The 3491-nt window shown below is 47.7% G+C and overlaps 1 protein-coding gene across 2 annotated transcripts in view; it reads right to left on the reverse strand.

Moving 5' to 3' along the window:
• The window catches only part of Steap1 (STEAP family member 1), a 13073-nt gene extending 10632 nt beyond the window's left edge, over positions 1-2441 (reverse strand). For both annotated transcript variants that reach the window (XM_021163511.2, XM_029477762.1), the window contains exon 1: positions 2376-2441. The gene's annotated coding sequence lies outside the window, so the exon portion shown is untranslated. The remainder of the gene's footprint in view (positions 1-2375) is intronic.
• Between the last annotated feature and the right edge of the window lie 1050 nt (positions 2442-3491).

Raw genomic sequence — 3491 nt, forward strand, 5'->3', positions numbered from 1 at the left:
GGATGGACCATCTAGAGACTACCATATCCGGGAATCCATCCCATAATCAGCTGCCAAACGCAGACACCATTGTATACACTAGCAAGATTTTTCTGAAAGGACCCTGATATAGCTGTTTCTTGTGAGACAATGCTGGGGCATAGCAAACACAGAAGTGGATGCTCACAGTCAGCTATTGTATGGATCACAGGGCTCCCAATGGAGGAGCTAGAGAAAGTACCCAAGGAGTTAAAGGGATCTGCAACCCTATAGGTGGAACAACAATATGAACTAACCAGTACTCCCTGGAGCTCATGTCTCTAGCTGCATATGTATCAAAAGATGGCCTAGTTGGCCATCAGTGGAAAGCGAGGCCCACTGGTTGTGCAAACTTGATATGCCTCAGTACAGGGGAACGCCAGGGCCAAGAAGTGGGAGTGGGTGGGTAGGGGAGTGGGGGGGTATGGGGGACTTTGGGGATAGCATTGGAAATGTAAATGAGGAAAATACCCAATAAAATAATTTAAAAAAAAGAAATGAAGAAGGACAGTGACAAATCCTGCTGGCAGTAGTTCAAGCCTCAGGTCACTTCTTAATTACATAGTTAATACCCTCCTCTTTTCTTGTTTGTTTTTTTGAGTTTGAGGTGTGTGTTGACTATTTCCATTTGAAAGAATTCTGGGTAAAGTCTATGCCATTCAACAAGTTCTTACAAGGCCAATATTAAAGAGGAAAAAGAGAACGAGATTTCAAGCCTGCCTTTGAGGGGCTAACAGTTTGTCTTCAAAATTTATTATCCCATGCCATTTTCTGACTTTAACCAGTACTATAAAGTGAGTAGCTTGGTATTGGGTATCTAGGAATAGGGTAGCATGCATTGTAATAACAAGTATAAGAAACAGTTTGCTAAGTTTAGAGTGTATTTTAAGTTTCGTGATTCACAATGTTTAAGACAGTGATGCATAAATCTATAGCTGTTCACTGTTAATTCATTAACCACACTGAACAATGATGGCAGACATGGGAAATACAAAGTTAAATGATAAGTCTGTTCTCAAAGAAAGTTTAGGACAGGGAAACACTCCAGTAAGAACTGTGTGGTAATGCCATGCATCTTAAAGGATAATAGTTTATAGACAGATGGTGGCTCTGGAAAGGAAGTGGAGAAAACGGATGAGAGCCCCTTTCTATACCCAGTCCTGTGACCTGCAGTGAGTTGTTGGTGCTTGCTGACAGACAGCCACTGCTGAGAGATTCTGGGTGGAAGGACAGAGTGGCCCAGAGGAGATGCCCAGTCATTTGTTTGCATGGTACCACTCTGAGGAGCATCGCTAAGGAAAAGAGCCAATGCCTGTAAGGGTGATTGTTGACTATGTGCCCAAACACCAGGAAAACAAAGTATCAGCTAAATAAAACATGCCCTCTTCCACCAGACCTTAGCTACACCTATAATTATACTTCTACAGGAGAGAAGGTTTCATTAGCCTGTCCAGCAAACTCAGCAGGAAACAGCAGAGTGCAGAGATGTCAAGAACTCCAGGATTTGAACCGACATTCACCAGCTTTCTTCCCCATTAAATAGTGATTTCTGTTTTCCTGGATTAGGGTGGCTGGCTTGTTGTTCCTGCTAAATATTGACACAACCCAACAGACTCATGTTTATGGGAAGGAGTTTAGAATCCAAGAAACCCAGTGACTGGAATACATTGTGGGTTGCAGTGCATGTCCCACGAGTCTTTCAAATGTATTTTTTGCTTTGCCACAGTTAATTATTGGAAGAGGGGAAGGTGTTCTACAGCGGGCTGTTTCTTAAAAGCATTGCTTCCCCAAGTGCTTAACATTAGTATTAAATATATTCCCTTGATTTTATATCGAGATGTGGATGTATCCCCCACCTCAACGGAACAGCATAACTAAATTTGAAGTGGACTTAAATTCTTGGACTACAAATGTCTGTTAGTTGCTTTCACCAGAGTGCCTTATTTAAAAGCTTTGACTATTTTGGAGAAAACCCGAATCCTACTCAGATCCCGAAAGAGTAGGACCGGTGTTCCAAAGACTTAAAAAAAAAAAAAATTCCATGAAGAAACCAGCTCAAACAGCAGGACGAGTCATTCATCCAGCGAGGCAAACTTGCGGAAACTGCCAAGTTGGCAAACTTACCGGGGGAACCCAACCTGACTGCAAAGTTGACCTCAGCTCTAGAGCCGGGACCGCGGAGACCTGCTCCCCACGGGGCTCGCCGAGATCCGCGAGGGGCCGAAGGGGCGTCCCGCTGCCCGGAGCACCACCGCCCGCTCCTGAGACCCGCCTCACCCCTTCCCCGGCCCGCAGCAGATTCCCAGGGCCCGCGGAGGCGGGGAGCAAGCGGCCTGCGAACGAGACTCGGGACTCACCCGCTTCTCCGTGGGACCCGACGGCGAGGCGCTCGCTGCCCGGACGGACTCCCAGTCCCACGCGGAGCCTGATTCTCGCTGCCGAGTACAGCCCGCTCCGCAGACCCCGCCCCTCGGCCGCCGCGCGCACAGCGCCCCCTGCCGGACACCAGCTCCTGTTCACACGCAGGGGCTTCGCTGGGGCGGCCGTGGGAGGGGCGTCGCCGGTGGCGAATCCTTGGCTGTGCAAGGGGACCCAGGGTCACCTGCAGGGCTCACTGGAGACCGACTGGGACCTGGTCGAAATCTGCAATTGTGCATTTCGCCTGTTGCCGGGTGACGCTGTAGTGATCCTGGATCCCACACTTGGAGACCTGTAGCGATTACGCCGTCCGCCGTGGAGCGCTCTTCCAACAGAGCAGTTTCTCAGACGACTAGCTGTTAGCACAGTCAGAGGATGAATCTGAGTTTGTGAGTGACTTTTACACCGGGTTTATTTATTTATTGTAGCTATGTGAATGAATATTATGATACACACGTGGAGGTCAGATGATAACTCGGTGTGGTGGTCACAAGAAGCACAGGGTTGAGAGGATTTAAAAATAAACCCGTAGCTCTGATGCTAGGGACCACCCTCCGTTCACCACAGAGTTTTGCAGATTCAACTCAGACTCCAGACACTAACGTCCGAGGTGGAGCTGCGTCTCCAACCTGAGTGTTGTTTTTAATATGACCCTGGGTCACAAACTCCCCCTTTTCTGAGATCAGCCTGCTTCTGCCTCCCGAGTGCTGGAATTAAAGGGATGATCTGAACCCCACTGTCCTGCGTGTCTTGGTGCTCCGTGGATAATTTTTGGATTCACTGACTTCCATCAGATAGTGTAAAAGGTCTTTGAAGATTAAATTACCCCGGCCTGACACCTTGTGGCAAAATAGACGCTTGCAGCTTTTATTTCCAAGGAAGGAAATCATTAGAACGAGGGTTAGGGAAGCTTCTAGTTAGTGGGCTAAGACTCACAACCACAGGGAAAAGGGTTCTGCTCCCAGCACGCAGCTGTTCTTCGGTTTCCCACTTTCTGGCATGTATCTTAAGAATAAAGTTGATACACCAGAAGGGTAAATAAATTAGGTCCTATA

This window comes from Mus caroli, chromosome 5 (genome assembly GCF_900094665.2).
Source record: "Mus caroli chromosome 5, CAROLI_EIJ_v1.1, whole genome shotgun sequence".
In the NCBI taxonomy this organism is placed as follows: domain Eukaryota; kingdom Metazoa; phylum Chordata; class Mammalia; order Rodentia; family Muridae; genus Mus; species Mus caroli.